This window comes from Cuculus canorus, chromosome 1 (genome assembly GCF_017976375.1).
Source record: "Cuculus canorus isolate bCucCan1 chromosome 1, bCucCan1.pri, whole genome shotgun sequence".
NCBI lineage: Eukaryota > Metazoa > Chordata > Aves > Cuculiformes > Cuculidae > Cuculus > Cuculus canorus.
Genome location: NC_071401.1, coordinates 164172746 through 164200526, shown reverse-complemented (window position 1 = coordinate 164200526; position 27781 = coordinate 164172746). Strand labels below are relative to the sequence as shown.

General features: G+C 37.9%; 1 protein-coding gene across 2 annotated transcripts in view; it reads right to left on the bottom strand.

Annotated features, from left to right (window-relative positions):
- The window catches only part of TMTC2 (transmembrane O-mannosyltransferase targeting cadherins 2), a 251537-nt gene that overhangs the window by 196330 nt on the left and 27426 nt on the right, over positions 1-27781 (bottom strand). The window contains exon 1 of one of the 2 annotated variants that reach the window (XM_054079756.1): positions 18501-18552. The exons of the other annotated variant lie outside the window; for it this stretch is intronic. The gene's annotated coding sequence lies outside the window, so the exon portion shown is untranslated. Of the gene's footprint in view, positions 1-18500; positions 18553-27781 lie in introns of those variants that run through there. 2 annotated transcript variants of the gene reach the window in all.

The following is a 27781-nucleotide window of genomic DNA, read 5'->3' as shown; positions in this document are numbered from 1 at the left end:
TATACCTGACACAGCAATAAAATTAAAATTGCACCAAACACTACATAGGTTTTAGTTGCCAAAAAATCTTTGTAAATGTACACTGAGAAACCAGTGAACATGTGAGCCCTCATACATGTGTATATGCATTTTAATTATTCTGCCCTAATTTGCACACACATAGTTTGAAAGAAAGGAGCATAAAGGTTTCTAAGGTTTGTAAAGGTTATGCATATGCTACACACTTAAAACACCCGCACATATATGTTTCAGCACTGCCTGTAGGAAGGATTAATTTTTTCCCAGCCTCTTACTGTAGGATCCTAAAATCCTGTTGAGAGTCTGTGTACACAATGCACACCAGAAACTGATCAAACTAATTTTAAGACTCAAAAGCTCAGTGTCTGCGTATTGGATATTTGCATAATAAATCCTGCTGTTATTATGACAGAACTATTTTTTTCCCATCCTAAATACAAAGCTAGAACTGCTACATGAGTTAATATAGACGAGGAACAAGACCTACAAATCCAACAGAAATATTTAACTATATTAACTTAACATATTAAGAACATATGTTTATTAGATACATATGATTATTAGATATAATTAATTTAAGAGATTTTTCTATCATTCTCGTATATAGCCATTATCAAGGGTGTGAGGGGAGGAGGGAGCATGGGGGAAGGGAATTACAAGCATGCTTGCAGATCTTTCTTTAAAACAGAGAGGAAGAGTTTAATCTGTGGACTCTTGGCATCAGCAGGCCAACATCTGTAGAAAACTAATTTCATTTGAAACCCTATAGGCAAATATTCCTGCAGTCTCCAAAACCTACATGAATTCATGCAAACTGTGAGCAAGCTGTTGCAGACAAAGGAAACCTGCTTATATTCACAAAAGCTCAATGCATGTGATTCAAGTCATGTCAAAGTGAAACGATCCAATTAATATTTCAATCAATATTTTCAGGAATAATTAGTATACACAAATTTCTCAAGTAATTACTTAGCAATGATGTTTGCACAAATCATGCAAAACCAGGAGGAACTCTGCAGAAAGCTCAGACCTCTGCTTAGTTCAGAACATTATTTCAGTATATTACATGATAATAAAATAGAAACTTCTAAGCAGTTAAGAAGTATAAGACTCAATGATTTGCTTCCATTTTTGGTATTAAAACCCCAAAATACTACCGGTATGTCACTACAGAAATTTGCTGTAAGAAGTCACAGTAAAGTCTATCCACTTGATCTGGAGGAAGAGCAGCCTTTGATGCATCAGGAGGCATATCATGGTTACTTGCTTTCTAGGAGATTATTAAACAGATTCTGTGACCTCCAGAAATCGGAGATAGGGCATTTGATTTTTTTTTTTTCTCAAGCACTGACATCAGCTGTTAGTCTGCTTACTTGAGCATATGAAAAATGAGAAGTTACTGAATTAGGAAGCCAGCAACTCTTAAACAATTTCTACTAAATAAGTCAGTTACTTGGGAAGAAAATTACATCAATGTGTAATCAAATTACCATCATCTTAATGATTAAATCATCTTAATTTCTTAAAAAAAAAATCACATTCTATAGGTAAGGCAATTCTTTTAAATAGTGCCTGTCACCTCCGGCATAAAAATATCTTTTAATATTCTAAAGTAAATAAAAATGTATATTCCCAAATATCAGAAGGCAAAGTATGTACTAGACAAATTCTATGTTTGTGTCTGTAATTAAAGGTCCTAAACTAAGATGACAAGCAAAGTAAGGGAGAAAATGGAAGCGTCTGGAAGACAGGAATTGATTGTCGGTGTAGCAATGCCAGACTTGCTTTGTGTACTTATCCTCTGATAAACTACAAGGGGTTTTAACTGAAAAGTATCTAATACAATGTATTTCTTACCTAATTAAATAATAAATTATATTCTACAACAAAATGCAGCTCTTTAGTAAGATCTGCATTCAAAACAGTAGCCTTTTAGTAAGGCAGATTATCAAAATTGCCTAAGATTTGCCAAGCTTCGATACACTAAAGCTCAATGCTTCTATTCTGAAATGTTTTCATCTTCAAGCACCTTCATAAAAAAAGAGTTTCTTCCTATCTCACTTATTCTGGCTTAATATCTGGTAGTATAAAAGATTAATCTATAAAATGCACAGCTGGAAATTGTCATTTTTATGGTCTGTTGTGCTATTATCTCATAGAACCCCGCATTCAACCAAAGCCTGCACAGCTCTTCAGCACCTACCCAATCCCAGCAATCCCCCAGCTTTCATGGTCACTTTCAGCTGAGATGATGCAGAAACGCATTCCTTCCCAGCTTCTAGAAATCACATTAAAAAGAAGAGACCAATTCCAAAACAGTTACAAATTATTACTTGAGAGACAACAGCTATTGGCACCTGGTTACATATAGGTATGATGCCCTTCCGTGTGCTTTCAGTTCTTTGGAATTTTAACAGTTAGCTGTGATTGAAGCATCCATTAAATGTAATTTGAGGAGGCCAAGTATTTTATTGTTTCAATGAACTTTCACCTCATCTATCCAACCTTTTATTCTCCTTACAAGGAGAATTCTCTCCATTTTAAGAACTATTTTCACAAGGTGGCTTGTGAAACTTCTAGCTCAAGGAGTATTACTGACCGGCATTCACGCAGGCTACTATTTTCCATTGTCAGCTTTTTGTTCAAATGCTTGTTTTACTGCTCATCTACAGAATACCAAGAACTAATAGCCTCTTTGGATATCAGATGGCAATATTAAATACCTCTAATATTTGTTTTGCAGTTTTGCCACCCAGGCAAAGTTTTTTCTTGGATTTATCTGACAGAGTCATTTACCAATCTTGACATGTATCAGTGACCGTATTGACACAGCATGAAAATCACAGTGGCATTACATTCTATATAGAAGCTGGAGTTGGAAGTCAAAATACAAGAATAGGTGTTCCCAAAAAAGTACAAAGATTATTCAGTCCTGGCCCTGGGTAACCAGTAGAGCATACTGTAAGCATTTGAGAAAGGTACAAAAGGAGGAGTTAAACATTCTGGTTTTGTACAGTAACAGGAAAAGGCTGGTGGAGTACAAGCGCTGGTTTTGTTCCATCTATATTTCATGTTATCAAATTATGTATGCTACTAGCCCTTCACATTCTGTTAAAGAGAAAAAAAAAATGGCCTCTAATCACTCTTCCTTCTGTCCATGCTAAAAGCAAATCTGCAAAATTAATATGGCAGGAAGAGCTTAGGCAGGAACAGTAGGTACAACACATACAATTCAGTGACAGCAGCTTCATTCGCCACAAGGCAGACAACAACCTGGTGCAATGAAGACAAACTTTTCCCTTCTCTGCCACCAGTCAAAGCTTCATATTTATCATTTGCTTCGTCTGACAGCTGACCTTGAGATACAATTCTGCCTGTAAATTATATTTTTAAAAAGCCCTCAAATACAGAGATACTCTGATGCTTTTCTGAGTACCTTTTATTCCAGATTCATGTGCACACTGGAGCACATACCATGTACTGACTGAAACTACACAGTAAAAAAAATGGTGCAATTAAAGAATACAATCTTCTGTCTAAGCCTTACTGCACCCGTGAACTACTAATTACATCCAAAAACATTTAAATGCATGAAGTTCCATCTATTTTCACTTCTTCCACACAGACCAAGCTGCTATGCTGATCACCAGGAAGACTAGGAGCTTATTAAGAGAAGTTCAGAGCACTCCCTCTGAAAGTTCTCTTGCTATATGGAGCCTTTTTTGCTTTTCCTAAGCTGTACCTGAAAGAAAAGTGCAAATTATCTGTCCCAGACTGATTTACAGGTTTAATAATGGTAATGGTGGAGGATATTCAGGTATACACAGCATTATGAGCCTCAAGCAGATGGCATACAAGAGAGGGGAGAATTAGAGACATGGCAAAAAGCAGGCCAGAAAGATTATTCATTTAGAATAACAGGAAAGAGGAAGATTTCACCTTCCTCCAAAGCATCAGCAATCTATCACAACTATAAACAGGATGCCTTAATGTTTCTACTCACATTAAATTTCCAGGTTGACGTGCCCTACTCAAACACTTCATATCTGATGAAATCACCAGAGCTGAGTCACGATAAAACTCTTCTCCAAGTCAGACTGGCAGAGAGCCACTGAGATTTATAGGTACATATTTTTCATATCCTTATTTAACATGGTATGTATGCTTACTAAGCAAAACCTCACAATGAAACAGACCATTACAGAGATATTTCCCCCCTCCATCTCATTTTTTAAGGCTAAGAATCCTTTCCAAACCCCTAACAGATCTACTGAACAGCTAAGAGTTTGTGGTTGCATACTGGTATGCGAAGCAGATGAATCCCAACAGACTAGCCACATACCACACACTGTTGTAGCCAAACATTTCCAGCAAGAGAAAGGAGCCACGAGTGGTGGAGGTCATTTCACTGCCACTGCAAACTGAATAACTCAGCATCTAAGACTCAGCAGCTCTGGACTCTGCAGGCTTTACTCAGCTCTGTTTCCTACTCTTCTGGAGAATTTGTTGTCCAGTACATACTGAATCAGAGCATATCCATGCCACATTAGAACCTCATGGCATAAACTGGCTGTGGACTAAACATAATTAGTACTAGTAGTCAACTAAAAAATTAAACATAACTAAAGCATACTGAATGTACTCTCTGAGTTCCTGTAGCCAGTAACCATACATTGATCCATCCAACCAAGTCACAAAGTGAGGAGGAAACCTGACAACAGCTACTTACTCACTGCCATGTGGGAAAGAAACAAAAAGAACATTAAAGCGCAGGATGATTTAAGCACATTTTCTTAATTAGGAATTAAAAATAGAAACTCATTTTAGAACTTCATTTTTCAGAGTGCTACTTAGAAATCTTACACTATTTTTATTGTATTTTTCCGATGTTCGTGGTGTCCAAAGACAGACATATAAATTATGTGATAGACTGTTTAGGACAGCAAAATAGTTAAAATGCTTTCAGTAACACTGCCGATTTTGAAAATTATGCTTCATACTTGAATGGCATCTTACCCAGCCCTGTCAGCAAACCACACAGTAAGTGGTAACAACCTATTCCATCACTATGACCTATAACAGTCCTCTACAGTGTTTGTTACCATTCTGCAAATCTCTGCAATTAAGAAAATTACAGAAGACTCTGGAAGTTTCGCTATAATTTATTTTATAGAATGATGAAATGTCTCCTATTCAGCTCAGTCCTTGAAGAACATTTTCATACCCAGATTACAGTATCAAGTTTAAAAGCAATATAGCATGATCGCCCAGCTTTATCTTATCATCCTCTAAGTGTTGGCCTTCAGAGGGCCACAGCTTCCAAGATAAATACTTCTACACCACAGTTTCAAGCGAAATTCCTAAACTAGCTCTGAGTAGGCATCCTCCACAGTGAGAAACATCAGCCACACCAGCTGAAGATCAGTGAAGAGGCAGATCTAAGTACACCAACAAATAATCATTCAAGAAGGCAATCAGGAATTTTTGTCTAGTCTTGCGTTGACTACATACATGAACATACCCACAGAATACTGCAAATATTCATAGCCTATGTCCTACTCCTTCAGTTTTATGAGTCAGCATTCACAAACCCAAAGACCGTGACCACTCCCTAAGATTGCTTGATTGATTCAGTATCATCCAAAGTGTCTCTACACCCTCCTGATTAGCAGCACAACATTCATTTTTTGCAGTTCTTGTCACAGAACTCATGTTGGGATTACAAGAGTATAGGACAAAGAAGCTTGAAACCAGTGCCACACACAAAATACTGCAAGTACTGTGGGTGCGCCAGGCAGAGTTCTACAACAAATCAAAAATTAACCAAAAAGCTCTCCAGTAGCTAAAGCCCCTCTAAATATACCAACTGGAGTCATCTGCTGCAAGGAGCTGTACTTGCTTTTAGTTTTTTTTCATCTGTTTAAACAAACAGTAGAAGCTTAGAAAGGAAATGATCATATTGCGATTCCATGCTAATTTGAAGGAGGAAAGGCTTTCACAGTGCTGCAGAGAGAACTTAGGCGGAAAAAAAGGGAATAGAAGAACAAAAAGTTTATGCACTGTAAAAGAATTTTTTTGATAAAAAAAGTATTTTATACCAGAAGTTTTGTTTTGTTCATATCATGAAGTGTTGCACAGGTACAAACTTCGTGAACTAGGAAGTGCCAAAAATATTTTTCAGGGCGTTAGACAAAGCTTGTCTAAATGACCTCACAAGTATCCAGGAAACCCATTCTTAAGTCTTTGTTTTTTCTTTTCTTTTTACAGAAACCTTTCCAGAGATTGGTTGCTGCTAGCTGTATTAAATTCCTTTCTTGGTATATGTACTGTAATGAAATATTTTTCATTCCACTCTGTACTAAATCATAATACTGAAGTCAGATTCATTGAGCAGCTCTACGTTTCGTGACCAGGCAAAACAGATGAAGAACTTGCTCTAAAGCATTATCATGGGCACACAACAATCGCAACTATTTGCACTATTACAACCACAATCAGTGGAAAACGCATTAAATACAGACAGTCTTCGTTTAATTTTAATGTTCTTCACAGTGATCTAGCTTGGAGATTAAGCATACTATTCATGTTTACAACCAAGAAACCAAATATCTTACGTGATTAGAAGTACTTCATAGTGTGATTAGCTTCCACATAAACTTACTAAATAGTGTACTCTGCACTCTAAAAGGCCTTCAGGATACAGTTTGACGTGGAATTGTGTGAAAGACCAAACATTAAAGGACTACCACATCATCTTTACAATTTAAAGTCTCTTGAGGTCCATCAAAATCTTTGTTAAAAATTCTAGTCTCACACGGCGGATATCTGAGTTGTAGCTTGACTACTGAGAACTTCCACTGCAGGAATGAACTGCAAAGAATCAGAAGTAGTTTCATCTACCACAAAAAGAGATGAAAAGGCATTGCTGTGAGATAACAGAAGTTCTGATGCCAAGAAAAAAAATCTGAAATATTTTATTTATTTTAAATCCTTTGCTATTGTAGGCATTTTTATACTCCAGCTGTCAAATACAACCAATACATCAGCTGAGTTTTGTTATTTAGGTTTAAGCTAAGAATAGATTTTCAAGATGAGAAATGCCAAAGCTAAAGATTTGTACTTGCTGTCCTAAAACGCCAGAGCAAAAACAGCATATCATCCTCACTTCTCCCACGAGGAGCTTTGCAAAAAAAACGTTCAAACTGAATTCTTTAACTGCTATCCTATCTCATTTACCTCTGGAAATAATGATTGCAAAAAATTCTAGTCTGTATGATTTAATTTTCCCAGGTCAATTTTTCTTTCTCCTCTACATCCTGAAGGATACACCTCTCTCATCTAAACGCTATTCTGGTCTCTTCCTATCCTAAGGGCCCGAGTTAACACAGTTCTAGGAAAATCACTTCCTTCCCACACTGGTTATTTTTCTTCCTAATAGATGGAAAGACTGATCTCTGATAAGACATTTAGTCTGTGGGAATGGGAGGGGGTGGAGGGAAGCAGAATCCCTTTAGTACACTTTAAGACATTAAAGGAAAATGCTGATTCAGGCCAGGACAGCTGTCAAACACTTTATGCACAAGATATTCAACATTCATAACACCATCTCATTATTACTCATGACAATCACTACACATCCTCTTATAAGAGAAAGAAGACACCTCTTATTTCCAGCCACTATCATGGAAAATAGTCAATAATCATCCACTTGATTGGCCAATATTAAATACTTTATTAGCTCGGTACCTCCTCTGTATTTCATTAAGCCTATATTTTAAATGAGACAATTGAACATGTCCATGAACACCATTCACACCATGGTATAGCTGAAAAATAAACTTTTGCACAGGTTTCTTAATAGCCATTAATTAAATGTGAACATCACCATAAATTTGTTGCATTCAATAATACTGACCAACATATAACCGATACAAAATGCCACAGGAGAATCATTTCACTGGAGGGCTGTTTGTCACACTGCATGAAATGAAGCCTTGGGATGGCTGCAGAACACAACTGTTGTTTTTCCCTTTGCCAGGGATAAGAGAGAAGAGCTGCGAAGAGAGGACAGAAGACACAGCCTGACATCAAAGCCAGCTGTTGCCTCCACTGTATCTACACACAGTAATTCCAATCAACCACAAGCACTTTGGAAATTCTACATAAAAAGTGATTGGCCTTTCCCCTTCCCAAAACGTTTCTGCACAATGCCTACACGTTCCTCTTCTGCAAGGTTACCGTTTTTAAGCTTTCAAAAGAAGAAGTAATGTTTATTTAAAGACGAAGACCACCATGTATGGTTGAAGAAAATGACTGCATCTTTGAACTTACTTTGCCAGTTTTTCACCATCTTCAAACCATAAAAACATTACTCCCATTTTACAGATGAGGGTAGAATGGAGCCAAATTTGCCATCCATTGATATTACAGGATATAATGAAACCTATTTAAACTCAGGGCTAAACAGCAGCAGCAGGTATTGAAAAGTAACATTATTACTATTTCAGTTTCAGAGAAAAGACAGAAATATCATTCACCACCTTTGCTTGAGGAGAATTTTGAACACCATCCTATCAAAATCAAGTGCGCTAAACAACAATTTCTCAATAACCTATAATTAGCTAGAAGTCATATGGATACTCAGTACCTTCTTACTACTATTCCCTAGGTCAGCATGTAGGAAAGGTAGAAGATCTGCTCTTGCACTGTCAACATTATTTCTACTACGTTTACAGTTTCCCTACGCATTTTAAGATAAATCAGCACGGCAGTCCATTTCAGTTTTATCCTTCTTTACAAAAAGAAGTCACAGTATCCTTGGCTACAACCTTTGCTCCTGTAGACTACGCAGAAGATTTCCTACAACAGATCTTATCTAACCTTCTCTGATGTAGCCAGAAGAAATATGTCATTAGATCACGCACAGCATTTCTTGTTTCTACAAATCCAAGGTTATGCAGTCCATAGCTTAAGGGATCAAAGCAATGAAGACGTCACATGTTACAACAAAACAAAACAAAAAAGTTTCTAAAACTGCTTTCTATAGCCCTTCCTAATGACTATATGCTACTGCATCAAGACTACTGTCCACATTTACAGACCAAAACGAAAAGTACAGATTTTTATTATTTCCTCTCTCCTTCTGCTTTCAGCAAACAGCCATAAAGATCAGGATAATCACGATATGTGTGTGCGTTAATATGCAAATTCAAAATAATGATAATGAAAGCTACTGAGACTCTTACATATTATCATCAGCTTAGGATAAAAAGCTCAGCAGTACTTATTTGGCAGTAAAATAGGAGACCAGCAAAGATGATCAATACAAATCATCTCAAAACCACTACTCTGCATCTGGTACCATCACTTTACCCATTATGGGATAAAAATGCTTTTTGAATAAGCTAACATTTCCAGCAGATTGCATCTTTTTCAGCTGACCTTCAGCTACAACGTTATCCTCCCACCCCCATCACCAGAGCTACAGAAAGACTAACAGTGGAGCTAGAGGCAAATCTCACAGCACCGCTGCCATGCCTGCCACCACTGCTGACCCCTGAAAGCCAGAATCCAGGCCATTGAGTTTAACCGTACATCCCACAGACACCTGCAAAGACTAATAGTAGGTATCTTGTTTCCGTCTAACCTAATTCTTGCCACAGAACAGGATCTGCTTGATTTCACTTGTAGAAGACATACATTGAAACATCTGAAATACGTAATTGTAGTTATGATTATTCCCATTTTGTTGTGAAGCTATATACTGGAAAAATACACCTACTGTTAATGCATTAAATTGGTTATATACTTTATAATCTAAACTGCATTGCTTTTAAGCTTGCGGTCTGATCTGTTCCTGGAAATGCAGTTTATTTTTCTCTACAAGTTAGAAAAAACAGTACCATGGATATATTTCGAAAGCATATAAAACAAAACAGAACTCCATTCCTAATTATATCAAGAGGAAACAGGACAGATTGTCTGAGGAGGGGAGAAAAAAAAGCTATACAAGGTTTTGCTAAAGCAGTGCTGAGTGAAAAGGCTGGTCTGTTCTCTCCTTAAGATGCTTCATCCACAGTTAAGCTTTACTTTTTAACAGTAAAGAGCATTTCTGACCAACACCACCGAATGCATCATTGAGCAGGACCAGAGGGCAAAACGTGCTGCTGAAACAGTCCACAATATACATGCATAGCTGGGAGGAGCGTGACCACACACGCCGATATATAGGCAAACCCTCCTTCCTATAAACTCTTCTCCATAGACTGTGAACCCTCAGGACTCACAATATGTCTACTCGGAGGTTTGGTGCTGGGCTTTATGTTTGGGGTATCTAGAGGATCTGGTAGGATTTGTTTGTTTACGGTTTTGTTTCGGGGGTTGGTTTGAGTTTTCTTCCTCAATAAAGTGCAGTAGCTGAAGAGTATATATGAGATTAACTTAACTAGAAAGAAATGTGATGGGGCTTTACGATACTGTCTAGTGTTTTCTATCCATCATCCACAGAAAGGAGTGATTCCATCATTATTACATTGCTAGGTACACACCAATGCTTTTAAAGACCCACGTCACAGTACATGTAAGAAGCTAGCACAGTAAAGAGTGCTGTTTCACCAGCTCTCCCCATATTTGGTCCCTCGTTTCTAAGAAATTGTTACTCATGATACATGGCTTTATATTTCCACTACCCATAGAAACTGCCTGTAATGAGGAAAAGATGTTTAAGCCACAGTATATAGTTTGAGCTAAATATATAGCCTCTGATTCGTACTTTGTAGAGAGTGACTCAGACCCAGAGGAAATAGGAAGAAGGTGAAAGATGGCAATCAAAGGATCTAAGCCCTTTCTCTGGGTCAGTCAGAGACCAAAAGAGTTACCAGATAAGAGACAAAAGAGAAAAGAATTGGGGAATGGATGAGACAATACTATTCATGAGCATTTTTTTCCTCCAATCCTAGCCCTCACTCTCCTCCACACAGAAAAAAGTAGTGTTTCTCTCCTTACTACTCTGTAGTCCTGCCAGTCATTGTGACAAGGCAAGATTTGGAGCAGATGAAAACAATACAATACCAATTACAAACAGTAAATTTGAGCTGATGATCAGCCCTGTCTGTTTTCCAGAGTGATGTACAAATGCTGTCCAAGGACATTTCCCAGCTTTGTTCTCCTACATTTAGCTCACAATCAACTGAAAAACAAAACAGCTGTATTGCTCAGGCACAACTTTGCTCAGGCAACTTCACTCATGGCACTTAGTTTAAAACATCCAGGAAACAGTCCAAAAGCAAAAAGCTACACAGAGGGAAAAATATAACAAAATCCAGCAATCCACACTGAATAGTTTAAAGGCCTAGCTGCTAGTGTAGTCAGAAATTTTCAGAAAAAAAAAAAAAAAAGTCCTGTCTTTTAATCTCATTTTCTTCTAAAGAGTCCTTTTCATCCTTTTTATTATTTATACACATTCTTTACACTTCAACTCTATGTACATAAAGCACCTGGTCTGCCTGGCAAAGAGAAAAGACAAAGACAGATAAATTTTTAGGCATGGAAAAATGTTCTAAGTCTCTCAATAACAAGATTATCGATGATGCAAGAGTGTAAATTTTATAGTGAGCTCTTAAAAAAACCCACATACTGTTTGTCTAAGCACGTGTGTTTCATTAACAAGATAAACTAGCTTTGACAGCTATAGCATGTTTTGTGAACACAGCAAGACTACATATATTTTTTTTTGTTGTTTTTCATCTTAGCTCATGCAAATAGCTTCATTCTGATACTAATTTATTCAAAACTGATGAACCCACAGGGAGCTGCAAAAACAGGAGAGCTTATTTTCCAGCCCATCAGTAAAATGAAAGTGTGATCTCTTCTAGTTCCACATACAAATCTGGAGGGACATGGGTAAGCAAAATCAATTAGATCTAGTCCCTTCACTACAAATACCTCCTTTGCTAAACAGACTTCAGGGACAAAGTTCTTACAGATGTAATTCTTCTTAGCTATTTAACATATGCAAGGCAACTAGATCTCAAAAAGAAAAAAAAAATAAAAATCCATCATTCCTATATGTATTCAACAAATCACCAAGTTCTCCTGGCTGGAAAAGACCTTTGGAGGTCTTCTTGTCCAAGTCCTTGCACGGGACAGAGAAAATTTCAAAGAAAGATCAGTTTGCTCTTTACCTTGATCAATCTAGTTATTAAAGGTTCCAAAAACAGGGAAACCTGAGAAACATCTTCCAGTGTTTAACCACTCGCACTGCAGACACATTTTAACCTTTTACCTAATCAGAACTTCCCCGCTAGAAAATGTGACTGTTGTCTTCTGTTTACACTATACACCTCCCAGAAAATCCATCTCCTCTAAATGCCCTCCTTTAGACAGTTGGTCAGCAATCGGATCTCCCTTAGTCTTCTCATCTTCCGACTGAACAAACCCAGCTTCCTCAGCCTCCCCCTGTACTTACGCCCTTGCCCCCAAACCATCTCGATGTTCCTCTGCTGTATTTATTCCTCTTCCTAAATCCTTCTCTTGCACTGGGAAACCCCATACTGCACACAGTTCCCCAGATGCAGGATCCCAGGTGTTGAGCAGAAGGAAAACATCGCTCCCTTTGACCTTCGGGCTGCACTTTTGCTAATACAGAACAGAACACAGTTGGCCTTCATAGCCTCAAGAATACAGTAATATCCAAGATATTGAAACACAACAATATTTAACCAAAAGCAGCCTGATAAAAGGCAAGCTGAAAGAAAATTGAGGAAATAAATTGAACTTACAAGTTTATTCACTGTTTTGTTACAAAGGAAAAATTAAAATTAAGACTGTAAATGAGTAAACACTGGAAGAATTACCATCATACTTAATAAAATGCTAAATTCTTACATATTTAGTCACTATCCAATATATCACAATAGTTATAGGTCAAAAAGAATGAATCGTTCTTTACAGTTAATATTTCATGATTTTTTTAAGCAGTGATTTGGGCAATCTTGGAATCATTTTATTAAGATTAACCCATTGTGTGAAAAAAAATACATATATTGCTAACACAGGTTGTCTTTTTGTGCTATTTTTCTTCACTTCATCCTAGCTACACTAGATATATCCATATCCTCAAAAGAGAGGATTAATCTTTCGAAGAGACTGCCTGGCAAGCCTTAGCAACAGGACCCATGGAACCAGCATCCCATCGGCCAAACCAGCTTTGCTCTGAGAGGCATCCAGCAACAGAAGTATGGTCTCTGAATCAGACGATCAGTAATGAAGCCTTCCTGACAAACATCACAAAAAGCTGAATATACTGAATATACAAACGCTCAAGCGACAGCAAATTTAACTTAAAGTATTTCTGGCAAGGCATTTCATTATGGACTCCTAGAGAAGACTAAGCCATCTCCTTAGTCAAAAAATCAGATCCATACAGCAGGATAGCATTGCATGAGATCATTAAAATAGCATTTAGGTGTCGTAGAGCAGTGTTTTGCCAATGGCTGAGCTCAGGGATTCACTATAAATATTATGAATTTATCACCATCAACGAGGAGTAAAGACCATTTAGAGTACCATCCCAGGAGAAAAAGATGATGAACAGAACAAGTGGAAAAATCCCTTAAAGATTATTTTTAACAAGTGATGGAAAACACTTCTGCCAGTTTTACAGAAAATGTGTATCTGGCAAGATAATAAGGCAGTCTGTTTACTCATCTGCAAATCACACGAGTATGTACCAGCGGACTAACCTGAGGTTTGATAGAGACAATGCAACACATCAGTGATTTTCTGGAATCTCAGAGCATCACAACAAACATGTTGATCCACAATAAAACTTAGATGCTAAGCATTATCAGTCAAGTTTTAGTGTTGTAAAATCTGACTGTTATGCTGCAGCAACATTTATTCAATAACTTATAGAAAAAAAGATTCACCATGTCTTTCTGACAACAAATGTTTCTTTCCACTTTTTGGTTTAGCTCATTGTACAAAAAAATTAACGTTTTCGTTAAGAGTGAAATTATGTTGGACACTTGGGAGGGAGGATAAGACGCTGGACTACATGACAGCTGCAAATGCTATCTTCCACTTTCTGAAATATCTGTATTCTCTCATTCAATTGAGAGTGCATTGAGAACAGCCCTGAGGAGAAGGACTTGGGAGCACTGGTTGACAAGAAGCTCAACATGACCTGGCAACGTCTGCCTGCAGCCCAGAAGGTCAACTGTATCCTGGTCTGCATCAAAAGAAATGTGACCAGCAGGTCAACGGAGGTGATTCTGCCACTCTACACGGCTCTCATGAAACCCCACCTAGAGTACTGTGCCCAGCTCTGGAGGCTCCAACATAAGAAGGACAAGGACATGTTAGAGTGAGTCCAGAGGAGGGTCACAAAAATTATCAGACAGCTGGAGCACCTTTCCTGTGAAGACAGGCTGTGAGAGTTGGGCTTCTTCAGCCTGGAGGAGAGAAGGCTCCAAAGAGACTTTATAGCAGCCTTTTAGTTCCTAAAGAGGGCCTACAAGAAAGCTGGTGAGGGACCTTTTACAAGGGCACATAGAGATAGGACAAGCGGTAATGGCTTTGAAATGAAAGACAGACAATTTAGATAAGGAAGAAATTCTTTACTATGAGGGTGGTGAAGTACTGGAACAGGTTGTCCAGAGAAGTTGTGGATGCTCCACCCCTGGAGGTGTTCAAGGCCAGGTTGGATGGGGCTTTGAGTAACCTGGCCTCATGGAAAGTTTCCCTGCCTATGGCACGGGGATTGGAACTAGATGATCTTTAAAGCCCCTTCCAACTCAAATCATTCTATGTTTCTAATATTTCTCAAATTTTATTTAATGAAACATGACGTATTAAGCACTGATACTGCCCTGTGGCTGAAAGCCCTGCTAAAATAGATACTCTATTTCTTGCCTAAAATTATAAGTCATTTTAACAGACTCTTGTTGCAGAGTAGACAGACAAAAGGCAATATCAGCTGAGTGTCTTTGACAACACACACTGTCAAAACCAAAAAAATTATTTTGTAATAAAAAGCACTACACAGAATTATATGGTAAAACAGTATAGGAAGCTCCCTCCTTCATATATACCGCGTCTTCAGCATTAGTTCTTTCATTTTCTTTTCCCTTTTCTATTGCATAGTATTTGATATACCCTTATTCCTGTGTGATTAAAACTGAAGGCTGGCCAGTAACCACAGAGAAATATAGTTTATTCATAAAAACAAGCCAAAAAAAAACCACTGCAGTGTCTGCTTATGCAGCAATGCTGAATCTCATCACGAAGATTCCTTTCATCTTCTAAAAAGATGTACTGATCTTAAAACCAGATTAAAAAAAAAAGAGAGAAAGAGCTAGTAATCAGTTCAGCTGATGACACCTGCCTTTGATTTCCTCCATGAATTTGTGTAGTTCAAGCCACATCCACTTTCCTAGTCCTTCAAAGGATCCTCTTACCCTTATTCGCAAGAAACAACCTAGTGAGGAAGTGTCTCCTGACCAGACTCACCCACCACTTGCCCATGTGTCCTGACACAGCGAGGACACATCCTGCAGGTACGTGGAGCCCCACATACCCAGAGTGCCAAGGGCACACGGGATGCCCCCAAGCACACACTCACTGCTTCGCCCTTCAGCGGCAAAAGCTGACAGGAACCCAGGCAGAAGATAACATATGCTGTTCTCTATAGCTGACCTGGAAGCACCCTTCAGAGTAGCACTGACAAAGGCCTCTAAGCTTCCCACTCCATGGCTGTATGGTAACAAAAGAAAAAAGTCACGAAGTAAATGCAAATAAAATATTGCATTTTTCCTTCTCAGCATTCACTAGGATTACTGCATTTTGCATCACCACAGAAGTCTCGAAATAGTCTGAAGTCAAAAACTCCTGGGATACCAAGACACTGCACAGGTGCGGAGGCCAAAAAACTACACAAGAACTGCTTTGAGAGTCTCACACTCTTCTACACAAATTAGACTTACAGTTGGATTTATTTTTTGCCACAAATAAACAGCAACTATCATTAGGATTTTTTATAATCTGATGCCGTGTGTGATTGGTTTATTTCCTGATGTACTACTTCTCCCCTACAGAGTCAGATTGTGACATCTTGCCCTCCAAATTTATTGTTTTGTTTCAATTATTACTGTTAATTACTTGTGCTATAGACACCACAACTCTAACGTTAGCCAAATAGAAATTTGCTGTACTTATAAGGCAATCTAACTCCCTTGCTCCCTCCCCCCTGAAAATACTGGTGAAGTGAACACTGAGGAACAACAGTTCAAGAAAAGTGGAAGACAGACAAACTGGGCTCATATTCCCAATGCACAAGCTGGTCCTTCTCTCTGAAACAAAATCTGGAACAAAATCTTATCTTCCTCTGGAGGAGTGAATGGCAGGGAGAGACTTCATAAGCACAACCCACCTCCTAAACTTATTTCATGCCCCATCCAGACACCTCCCTAACCACCAATGTCCCTCAGCATGGATGCAGAGCTCATCCAAATCCCCAAGACTAGATTTTAACAGAAAAACATTCAAGAAACTAACTCATCTCTTTTACACTTTACAGGAAGAAAGATGAAAAGTGAGATTGGTGGGCACAATCAGAATCACAGAAATTATGCATTAGGTGAGGTAGTGAATATATCTGTCTTCAGCTTTTTAGGAGCCACAGATGCAGAGATTGCAAGTCTTGATAAAAAATAACAACTGAAAAAAACAGCTAAGCATTCAAGCAGCAGCGTTGTACAAACACATTATAATTTTGTCTAGTAATTGAATGTCTTACAAAAAGGGATAATTGAGTGAAAATTTATAGTGTCTAACACACTTCGGATAATAGTATGTCTTAACATTGTTTTCTGGCCTTACACTGTGAATTTATGTGAAAATATATTTTTATTCTGATTTTACTCAGATAGTCCTTCTTGGGTTTGAAAGCAATTTAGTTTAGTATTTTCTAGCAGAACATGCTTGCAGCAGCATACTCGCCTCCCCTTTTCTTTATAAACTAGATATTCATAACATTTTTTGACATACAACCTTTTTCAGCTGGTACTCCAGGAACAGTCCTCTTGCATCTGTACATTACCCTCTTCCAAAACACAGCATCTGGAGACTTGGAGAATGACAGAAGCTTTTACCTCTGTGAGTTAGATTTTGGCATTAAAAAGCAAATACTGAGCCAGAAGTTCCCCTCACTAGCACAAGTGCGAATTCAAACCTGTCACCCTCAAAATAAACTTAATTTACAGCAGTAGAATTCAATACCAGAATCAGACCTCATATCATCAGCTAACTAGCAACTCCATGTTTAAATGTAGTCAGCATCCCTGCACACTCAAATGCAGAAAGGTAGCCTTTTCTATCTGAAATATATAAAGTTCTGTCTGCTCCCACACACTCCCTTTTTATGCAGCTCTGAACTGATACCACTTTGAAAGCATAGCAAGCCTTACACGCTCCTTTATTTGACTTACATTGCTCCAGAAGCATCTGCCTCTTTCTCTCTATATAGGTTAGGATGAGATTTTTGGTTTACTTTTAAGGCAATAACAGCACAGCTATTTTTGAAGACTGTGTATCAGCTACTTCAAAGCTGTGTATCAAACCATAGAGTTTCTCAGCACAGTTGTCTTAATTGAGTGTGGGTTCAAATCCATTTCAAAACAATGTTTCAGAAAGACTTTAATTATTAATATTACTCTCATATTAGTGTCATTTTTGTATGAAAGAATGTATTTTAAGTGTTAGTTGTCATGCCTACCAGGAGTATTGTGTTACCTGTGCAGATAAATTAACAAAATGTCACTCTGAATATTCAGAGTTGAAGAGAAAGCAGCAGAAAAATCAACACATGCAAACACACAAGATTATGTGTAATACAGGGTGGAAATAGAATCAGCTTGCACACCTCCCTGAACAGTGAAGAATGCTTTCTCAGTAAAAAGTCTTTGTTAGTCATTTTATTTCAAATTATCTACCTGACCTGTTTCTTGTTTCCATTCTGTGCAAAAGACTGAAAGGTATCAGAAGACAGGGAATTACAATTATACCATTGCTATCAACAACTTGAAAAGCTTGTTATTTCAGAGGAGCTCAGGTTTGCTGAAAGAACAGGATGGAAGCTCTATCATACCTCGAGTTCAATGGCAGAGTCATACTGAAAGTGAAGAACAGATTATTTTTCCCCCCCTCCAATTTTACTCTAGGTCAGCATAAACCGGATTCCTCCTTCACACTTTTGATATATGTAAACTGACGACTAATTAAAATACTGTGTCTCACTCATTCAATTCATGCAAAAAGTGATCCTTTCAGAGAACCACCAGTGGGAGCCCAGGACATGGAGGCTGAGACATGCAAGTGAGGATGCTAGGCAGGACGTGGCACCGCAGAGCTGCCAGAGCTCCTTTCCCAGGCTGCAGCCTAATTCCAACTCCCTTTTTTTCCAAATTCGAAACATGATCTCTTACCTTTCAGCAAAGTGCTCTAACTACCAGCTTCATAGGCTTTCCAGGGGTCAGCAGGGGACAGAGTCTTTCCTGTTGAAAATATTGCCAAAACATACTAAACATGCAGAGTCAAAGGAAAGGAAGAAAAAGAGGGAAGAGAATGGAAGGGATGCCTGGGAGAGCTCTAACCCTGAGAAACAGATTGCTCACACAGGAGAGAAGGACCTTGGCTCTGGCCTGACGCTTAGTGAATATGTAAATAATTCTGTTCATCATTTTAGGTAGCTTTATTTCCATGTAGTTGCAGGACTAAAACCTGCAGCCTAGAGCTGCAAATCTCATTACTGTTAAAATGTTACATTACAACTGCACAAACATTAATAAGACTAACGCAATCACAGCTGAATTTCTGAAATTAAATATATCTTTCAAATGAAAGATTCCAATTAAAAGAGTTCAAAAGGGTTATACCAAAACACAAGATGTCAGAGCCAAAGACACAGTAAACAGTACAGAAAGCCTTCCCCGGGCCCCACAGAGTCACACCTGCACACAAAAAAAAAAAAACAACATAAATGTCAACAGACCAATTCAGGAAAGAAATAAGCAGCAACACTGGATCCTAAATTCCTGTTACCTGAGTTAAAGTACTATTATTTCTGCTGGATTTCACTGTAGATCAGATACCTTGGGAAGCTGAAGCCTATCTGACAGGCTCCAGCTTTTCTGCTGTCTCCCAGGGCCAGTTATTCTCACATCCTCCACACTATTTTTTTCTAAAGCCTGAAGGCATTATGCTCTGTAAACAGTCATGCTGCTACCAGGCTTAGTAACTATCCCAAAGACAACAACGTACTTCTGTCCTTCAAAATGCACTCTGGTTTCCTATCAGGTGTAAATCCTTACAAGAGAAGGCTCAAAAGCCCCGTTTCTGCCTGCTAGTATACGAGCAGGGGAAAAAAAGGTCCATCAAAGCCTTCTTTCATATTTTTGTTTTTCTGCATGTTTGTTTAAACACATATCAAATTCTTTGATATGTGTTTGTTTAAATACATATCAAATTCTTTGATACTGTTCTGTGAACATTACAAAGAAAAAAACTGCTACCTCTCATTTTTGTATTTACGAGAAAAACAATCCCCTTTTTAACACAACATTCTAAACCACTTAACCACTTCAGAGATCTTTACAAGAAATACTACATTTGCAGAGTGTGACTTCCATCCCAACACCATTTATTTTGGTAGCAAGTCAGGTGGTAGGTTAGCATGGACTAATCTCATTCAAGAGATCAGGGGAACTGTTTTAAAGAATACCAATCTGCTAAAAACTGCCTTTGAAAAGCAGAAAACAAAAATAAGTGTGTCTATCTTGAAAAAGTGCCTATTACATTTTTTTCTAATACACAACGCATTAGAACTTAGAGCCATAAATTATTACCTGTATAACGATTATAAATTTGTTTTCAAAGACGTATTATTACGTACAAGGATTAACTTGGGGGTTTTTGTATGATAATAGCAAGCTAAAAAGCAGATCAACTGTGTCGGGCCGTTAAAAAGCAGGTTTGGTTTTGACAGCAACCCAGGCTGCGACACCTCCACCAAAGGTTTCACAATGAGTAGAGCAGGAGTGGGCCAGGCATAACATCATTATATAAAATAATGCCTACTCCAGTCTCACGTAAGACTCACAGTTTTGCATGACGTGATTGACCCTCATAACCTTTACATAAGCAATACTCACTAACTCAAGTCATGTCACCACTTCAAAGCCCCCAAAATGCATCCAGAAATAGCCTTTGACCCTCACCCTAGCAAAACCAGCCAGGAGCTAAGACTTGCATCACGCATAGCAAATTCTATAATCCCTCACTCCGCTTTCTGAGCACAGGCAGCTAATAACATTTAGCAACATCTTTCTGAACTTCTTGGTAAATGTTGCCCTTATCAATTCTTATCAGAAACTCAGCTGTTAATTTAAACATGAGCAAGATATTGCTGTGGCCACGTCTGCGTCTCCCGCTCATCCCAGGAAAGTGGAACCAAGGTAGTTACAATTACCTATAGAGAGAAGGTGACAGCCAAACTGCTGATAGCTGCGAAAAAGGAGTGATCAAGGTAGAATCACAGCATTTTAGGAGATATCAGTCACAGTCCATACCTGCATTTTAGTGTTACTATCGGAACCTACAAATCTGTTCCTTCTACTGGAGAAACACAGCTCATGCACGCTTTACAGCCTCCTGCTGTCGTCACAAGTTTAGACAGGAAAAACATCCTCCCCAGGAGGAAAGCACCTTTTACTAGTGTTCCTCCTCTCTTCCTCCACCAGCTCTAAAAACAATATAGCAACAAAGCAGTCATAGTTCCTGCTCAGTATCATCTCCGGTGTAGATGTGCTCTCCATAACCTTAAATGCCAGAGGACTTCAAGAACAAAGGGCTCCTTCCGGAGCTACTCTTCTCATCCTGCCCTCCTTAACCCACACACAGTAAACATCGTTGAGGTAGCCACAAGTCATCACTTCCTAGACATCAGAACAAAACCAGATATCCTTCAAGTCTCACTCTTCACTGATCACCACCTTCTCACTTCTAGGATTGCCATAATTAACTAGCTAGTAGTGCTAGTTAATATTTCTTACGTTTTTAAACAGTGACTGTGGCACTAATCCCCTTTTTTAGGGCCAGGGAGGACTCAAAAGTCATGGAATATGCCCTCAACCCCCACGCTGGAATTCCAGGAACACTGGAGAAGACTCGGGTTATGTTGTGCTAGATGTCAAGCACTCGGCACAAAAACCATTTTAAAGACAGCTTCCTGACAAATATGGTGTACTGAGCACTAAAAACAAATACATGCAAGAGGAAGTCTGATACAGCAAAGACATAAATTTCTCTCTCATCTTCATTTGCTCATATTTCAACAGATGCCAGATGGTACTCCTGACAAAATCTGGAGCCAGCTCTTCTAAGAAGTAGATGCCAGCGAGGAGGGGAAAAAAACTAGAGCGACTGGCAAACAGCTTCCCAGCTCAAGTTGCATCTTCATCTCCATCCATCCCTATCCATTAATACCCGCAGCTGAGAAGAGACTGCCGCTTTAGGAGGGGACCTTAGCTACACCAGGAAAACTTTTGTTATTAAGGAATCTGAGCTGCATAACCAGGAGGGAAGAACATGCCATGACATTTAGCTTTTCATAACAGCTCGAGAGACTAAAAAAAACAAACACCTCCTAGTTCAAAGGCTTTCAGCTGGGCATTTCTACCGACTCTGTAAGTGAATCAACACTTCCTAATTCAAACTCAGTCGCAGGCAGACCCTCATTATGCAAGATCCAACAGAAAGCACTTTAACTCAAAACACCCCAAAAGAGCTAAATGTGCCACTAAATTAAAGGGTATTGGGGAAATCATAATGAAAAATAATAAAAAGCAATTTCCGTACATTTTTTTCAGATAAATTTTTAGCGAACTTTTAACATCAGACATGTTCAATTTCCTTCTGTTTTTTATTTACTACCTGTGCTAAGACACTGCAAAGTAGAATTCCCAGATGTTGCATACATAAAAAAACCCTACAATTATCCCAAGGTTTTTTTTTAAATTCACTATTTAAAGTACAAGTTTTGAATAGAAGACTCCTTTAAACCAAAATAAGCTTTTTATTTTCTTAGCTATATACTGTAGAAAAGGAAAACATTTTTTTTCTTTCATGGCCAATTGTAAAGCAAAAAAGGGTAGATCAGCTCAAATTTATTATGCTTATTTTCTCACAAATTATATTGTTTACTATGCCTCTCAAATTTTATTGCAAAATAAAATCAGCACTCATACTTGTGTCTTTATCAAGCAAGAAAACATATACCCTGCTATTTAAGGTCAGGAAACATTTTATTAGCCCCAGACTTTTACTCCCAGCAGGAGAGAAGAAAAATGCAGCAGCATTAATCAGATTGTAAGCACCTCCATATTATCAAAACATAAGTGCAGTCACAGACACCTCTTAAACAAGTCTGCAATAATTCAAATATAAAACCTGATTACAAAGGGAGTATTAAAGACTTGATCAGTCCACATTTCACTTATTTAACTGAAATAGGAGAAAATGATGGTACAAGAGGAAATGGTTCAAGCCTTTACACAACCCACAGCACCGTATCATGCTAATTCTTAGATCTTAAAATCAGAGGAAGAAGAATAATGTTGGAAGAATACCACTCCTCTTGATTAATTTTTAATTTCATTTGACAGTTTGAAGTTCTACATTCTTTTAGCTTTAATATAATTCACATTCTATTATCACCAAAATTAGATTCAGTGAGTAGTAAGATTCAATCCCCCCCCAGTAATTTTCAGATAGACATTGTCCCAGGTAGGATGAAATATGGGGATATATATTTATACACAGCCAGAGGCTCAGTGTTTCATGGAAAAGGTTACTGGCTAAATATATTCTCTTCCATAAGGTGTGCTGCTTGCCAGCAACCCACAGAATACACTGACCATGGATGAGAAGGAGAGTAAAGTCAACATAACCGTCTCTTCCTAAACCCTGGGAAAACAGGACTTCATAGCCTGCTTCAGAGCTAATCCTTCTTTGGACTATTTCACAGCAGAAAAACGGAAAAAGAATCTAAGTAAAGTCCAAAGTGAAAAAAAAACTCAGAATCAAACATCTCGGTCTCCTTCCAAGCAGACTGTTCGAGTGCTTCTCCTGAAGATGTTTAACGTAACAGCTAGAGAAGACACTTGCTTCTTGAGAACTGATTTGTAGATTCTCTTGAAGACCTCGCAGAAAAATGCAAACTATTTTTGCACTCATACATAGTGGTAGGGACCACCTAACAATGGTAAGGAATACCATTAACAAATAAATCACTATATCCTTGTAGTTAACTTTATTCTTTCAAAAGATTTAATAAGTGTCTCAGTATGGCAGTACAGTAACACAGAAATGAAAACCAAAATCTAGATCTTGATTAAACTCGATGACCAAAGGATGGAACACAGCTGAAAGGTCACCAGCGAAAAAAAATAAAGGTCATAGGTCCCTAATCGAAAGTGAAGGAGATAAAAATTCATTACTATAGCTGCTTCTCTTCATTATTCTCAGCATGTCTTGGAAACCAGTTAACCATCCATCCTCATCTTTCATGTGCTTTCTCTAATTTCCAAACTCTACCAACGAAGTGTCTTAAAGGGTTATGTTCCAAGTATATACCAGACAAGTTAATCAGATATTTTTTACTCAGTACAAAATTAGAAGGAAAAAAAAAATAAAAAAGAGATGAGGAAAAAAAAAATCAATATAGAAACAGCACCGTACTCTACTCTTTCTAACTAATTTTATGTACTGGTCGTTAACAGAGAATTCCACATTATTCTTGTGTAATAATTCCAAATTTGGACAACAAGTAAGATAATATAAATAAACACACAGGAATTGAAGCATTAAGATTCAGCACAGCACACAGGCAAACTCTAAGGGCAGCTAGATAATCCTCCAGGGGAAGTATGCTGTTATCCTTTGCAGTTATCCTAGCCACTCAGGAGTGCAGCATACTTCTCTTCTGCTTTACATTCTGCTTATCCATATGATTTATACATACGATAGCTATTCATTCTTTTAATGCCTTTGATAAAAGCCTAACCTAAGAATGTTAAACCCTACATGAACCATGATGCAGTTATTCATTATGTACTTTAATGCAGTATGTATCAGAGCAGTCAGATAAATGAGTCTACAATCATTTTTGTACATTTTTAAGCAGAGTGTTATCTCCTCATTTGCTGGCTTCCTTGATAGGAACTTCTGTGACTAACATGTAGAGTACATAGTATTTTAAGTACCATACCCACAAGAGGTGATATCTTACATTAACCAGTCGACAGTCAACAGCAATAGTCTTTAGTTTACAAAATGAGACAAAACACTTAAAAATTTGAGAAGCAAGAGGTTTTCTGTCCTGGAGGGGAAAAAAAAAAAAAAAAGAGAGAGAAGTTGTTTGAACCTTTACAGTCTTAAACTGAAACATTCCTAAATTTCTTGCCAAGAATTTGCCTCCCGCTACAATTTGTCTATGGCATACTATATACTTTTCTTCAGTTATTTCCTGATAGCATGTTATTTCTCCTCATCAAGAACATTATTGTACTTAGTAAGCACAATTTCCAAAGGACGACTGAGACACTACACCATACCAAGTAATTCCCAGTAGGGACTTTTTCAATACATCCACATTGATACATCAGCAAGGATTTGACTTGCCTACAATGCAAAATGCTGAGATACAGGTTAACTTTTTAATCACTTCCAAAGACTATGTCCAAACATCAGATTTTCACAATTCCAAGATTCCTTCAAGCACATAAACCTTTCATGTACCTTCCTTAACCAAAACTTACCACTTCATTTGCAAGCAACCCTTGAAGCAATAAGGAAACTATCCATTTCCAAAGCTGATCCCTGTGCTTGCCAGCTCAGAACAATCCACGGAAGCCTAAATTGATGGACATTGTGATATAAATCTCTTTCCTTAAGAACTATGCAAGGCTTCCTGTATAAAGGAGGTTAACACATTTTTTCCTGATTAAATCTGCATAATCATTAAGCTGTGTTCATGCAGCTCTGCAAGATATTTTAATAGTAATTACACTCTAGGAGATCAGGTCTTCTTTCAGAAAAGGCTTTATTTTCCCTGAGTTCAGACAAATATGGATTAGCTCCTCATGTTCAAATTGGATGTACTGCCCACTGGCATAGTACAGATGCAATTTCAAATCAATCTTATGTTACTGGTGGCAACAACACTGTCAAAATAGCAAAAGCCTATAAAAACATAATATGCAACAGACCTATGCCTAGCATCTCGCAAAGCATGAGTATTTCAATTAACAATCTTGCAAAACAAAACAACATTGGACGAAAATGCTACTATTGCGTATCAAGGACACCAAGTCTTAACTGGTACAGAAGACATCATCTCCAGCTAACTAAGCTGGGAAGACGGTCCTTCTAGAAATGTTCCCTTTGTCTTTGGTTTTTCTATACTGAAAAGAAGATTAGAAGCACACCTGGATGTCATATGGAAATTTAAAGTAGAAGTTACAAACAGGATTTTCAATTAAACAATATTTTTACTGGAGGAATGATTTTTTACTACTAGAAACTGCTTTCACTAAGAAAGCAGTTCTGATGTCAGGTAAAATAAAGGTTTTTACCTCTGAAGTGCTAAGAGTAATCAAGAGAGCATAGAAAATTGGGGATTTATGTGGAACAAGGAACACAGATGGAAATCACTTTTAACCTGTTTATCCACAAATCCAACCCAATTACATGCTCTAAAAAAAATTGTTCCACTATCAAATATTAAACAAAAATTTCATAGAATATTAAAACCAGCCTCTCCCACTGTGAGGCAAGAAATGCATTTGATTTACACATGTTAATGTAATTATGCAAATGTTGAAACTTTCATCATGTCCTGCAAATAGTTTCATTCTTTGGGGAGTTTTAGCTACTCAGTTTATTTTAAAAAGCACTTTTCATCTCTGAATTGATTCTCTTCTGTCCCACCTTACCTCTAGGAGGCAGCAAGTAGGAATCAGATCAGTACCTCTCCAGCCACCCAAGCACACACCCCTTCTGACAGCAGAGAGCACAGATTGCAGCTGTAATCAGAATGCCTTCAGTCACCAAAAGCAGAGACAATGAAGAGAAGCCAGAAGGTCAGGCTGACCTCCTGATCTCCAGTCTGGCTTCCTGACGTTGCGATGAAGATGCAGAGAGCAGAATCACCAGCATCTCTGACAACCTGGGCATCTACCCAATGCACGTTACGCAAATCCTAAAGATAAGCTGAAGCGCAGCCAAGAAGTTTCAGACAGGCTATGTTTCTAAGAGCATCCTTCAGGCTGTCACTCACTATTAGCACTCAATGATAAATCAAATATACAAGCCACAATTACATTCTCTGCTAATTAATTAAGCAGCCACATGCAGCTTCCTCTGCTTCCCACCAACTGTGAAACTTAAAGGTTCAAGGTAAAGATGCTTACATCAAAAAGGGCATCTTTGTCTTACTCGGTAACAGTGTGAGCATCATTAAGGTCAAGTGCATTCCTCATGCTGTACACTGCAATCTTTCTTTTCCTTCACTACAGAACACAAAACACTTAAAGAACCTTGCTTATCTCTATCTCCTCTGCAGCATATATCCTCACCCCACCTTCCCACAGCATAAAGGCAGAAGCCTCACTATAAAACCCATTCTCTCATTATATCTCTGCTTTCCAGGAGAGGATAACCATGCTTTTACTGAAGAGATACAAGGCCACCATTTTTACGAGAAATCGTTTCCGGAAAAGGAGGTCAAAGACTATGTGGCAATACCTACAGGAATTCCCTTCTAGGAAACCACTTTGTAGCACTCTGAGAATGCTGGAGCACTGGTACATCCATCTCAGCTGCTAAAACAACTCTGTTTATGTTCCACTGTCAACAAGGATTTATGGTGAGACTTCTTATATGAATGAATAATCAAATTGCTTCAGGAGTCTCAGTTTTATGTTATCACACACAATTATATGAAAGTAATGACAAAATAGATGTTATCTAATTGGTAGAGGGATTCCCAAACCTTTTGGAAAGATTGTCCATAAACCATAAAACTAAGCAGGCCATACAACTGCACAGCTACATACAACAATTATGAAAATGAAACAAAAATATCACATTTATAGAGGATTGGTTAAATTACTAACCAAGAATTTTAGATATTGAAGTATGGTTTTAAAAAATTTCCCGGAGGCAATAATATCACAATATAGAAATGCATACACAGCATGGCAATGCATTTGAAAACACTTCGCTGCTGCTGGCAGGGCTCAGTTGTTCATGGAGGGAACAAATCAAATGTTATTATAATTCAGGAAACTGATGTACTGCAGCTGAAGTGTTATCATCATTTAAAATTAAACATTTTAGATAGTGCTCAAATATATTTTTCTAAAGCATTCTTAACGTTTTCCTTATCTTTGAGCTTAGCCAACAGATCTTTCAAATAGCAATGATGATATCTTTAAAAATTATTAAATTACCTCTGAACTGTTAAAAAAACCCTGTCACTAGGGGTGCTTTAGTTACAAGCCCTCATCACACAAAACTAATTTCAGCTTTGATACCAAATATCAAATCAAGCGATTACAATAGCAACTATGGACTAAGAACTAGATTAAACTTCTGACATTAGTTTTATAAATGCAAGAGCACAAACACATGCAAAGGCGTACTGGAA